This window comes from Vicia villosa, unplaced genomic scaffold, assembly GCF_029867415.1.
Source record: "Vicia villosa cultivar HV-30 ecotype Madison, WI unplaced genomic scaffold, Vvil1.0 ctg.002729F_1_1, whole genome shotgun sequence".
Classification (NCBI taxonomy): Eukaryota; Viridiplantae; Streptophyta; class Magnoliopsida; order Fabales; family Fabaceae; genus Vicia; species Vicia villosa.
Window position 1 is genome coordinate 182,225 of NW_026706014.1, and position 1,718 is coordinate 183,942.

The following is a 1,718-nucleotide window of genomic DNA, read 5'->3' on the forward strand; positions in this document are numbered from 1 at the left end:
GGACTCCAGTCAAGAGTTGGCATTCAGCAACTACATGCCCAGTCAATCCACAAATCTCGCAGTTAGGTGCTACAGCGGCAGCGGTGGCTGAAGGAGTGATGGTTAAATTCTCGATCTTTTGAGTTAAAGCGTCTACTTTAGCGTTAACGCGGTCTATACCACTTATTTCGTACATTCCTCCTTTGGTTTGGGCTTTCTCTAGAGCGGCTCGTTCTCCTCCCCATTGGTAATGGTTTTGTGCCATGTTCTCTATGAGTTTGTATGCTTCATCATGGGGTTTGTCCATTAATGCTCCGCCAGCAGCGGCATCTATAGTCATTTTAGTGTTATATAAGAGACCACCATAGAAAGTATGGATGATCAGCCATGGTTCGAGTCCATGATGAGGGCATATTCTAAGCATGTCCTTGTAACGTTCCCAAGCTTCGAAGAGCGATTCGTTATCTTTCTGGGTAAATCCGTTGATTTGACCTCTAAGCATAGCAGTTTTGCTAGGCGGAAAGTATCTCGCTAAGAATACTCTCTTCAATTCGTCCCACGTAGTTATGGAATTGGAAGGCAGGGATTGAAGCCACGCTCTCGCTCTATCTCTCAAGGAGAAAGGGAAAAGGCGTAATCGAATAGCTTCGGAACTAACGTTATTGGCTTTGATAGTGTCGGCGTATTGCACGAACACGGATAAATGGAGATTGGGGTCGTCTACAGGGCTTCCAGAGAATTGATTCTGTTGAACAGCTTGGACCAGTGAAGGTTTCAGTTCGAAATTGTTCGCCTCAATCGCAGGTGGTGCGATACTTGAATGCGGTTCAGCGCGCGAAGGAGCGGCATAGTCTCTAAGAGGACGAATAGCAGCCATCTCTAACTTCGGGGTGATTTGATTGATTTGATCAGTAAAAATCAATTCCTGATTAATCGGAATTTCTGCTACTTCGGGAAGATTGCGAGCTCGACGTTTAACGTTAATGAAACGTTCGATCTTTTTAATTCGTTGTATTAAGTCTCCTCCTTCTGAACGAGTATTTGGCATACAATCGTTCAAAAAGAAAGGGAAGAATTGTCCTAGTCTCTACGGTGTAACAGTGAGTTACGATATCGACTTAAATAGTCCCCGGCAACGGCGCCAAAAACTTGATCGCGACTTTACGTGTCTATAAATCTGATAACTGCAAGTGCACAGTCGTGTCGTGTAGTTTTAAAAGATATCGAATCCACAGGGACTATGAATCGATCTACCGTTATCTAAGGTTACTATGTAAAGCTAGGAGTACTAAAATTTCGATTGTTCCTAAGGGAAAGTGATTGTGAGAAAATAAAGAATAATAATAAAAGACAGGTATCAGTATGTATTTCGTTTAACTAAAGGTAATCCGAAGGTCCATTGGCTTTTGCATAATTAAATTAAAAATCTTTACTAATTCCAATTGATTAAAAATCCTCGTCTCAAACTTTCGCTCTGTTGATTCAGACTACTATCCTAATCCTAATGTACGCTTTCGCCATCCCATTAGATTTTAGAAGAGCTTTTTGGAAACAATGTAATTAATAAAATGCCTATTTTACGAGGTTGTTATCTATTTAAATCTCCTAATCTCAAACTTTCGCTCTGTTGACTCGGAGCAAGCTAATAACCCTAACGTACGCTTTCGCCATCCCGCTCGAGTGTAAAAACAATTTTTGAAAATAAATAAGTTCCAATTAGTTTTAATACGCTTTCGCCA

At 41.2% G+C, this 1,718-nt stretch overlaps 1 non-coding gene across 1 annotated transcript; it reads left to right on the forward strand.

The window, feature by feature from the left end:
* Window positions 1–374: 374 nt before the first annotated feature.
* On the forward strand, window positions 375–481 carry LOC131639672 (small nucleolar RNA R71). Its single transcript, XR_009295017.1, has one exon. It is a non-coding gene; the product is annotated as a small nucleolar RNA R71 (small nucleolar RNA).
* The last annotated feature ends 1,237 nt before the right edge of the window (window positions 482–1,718 follow it).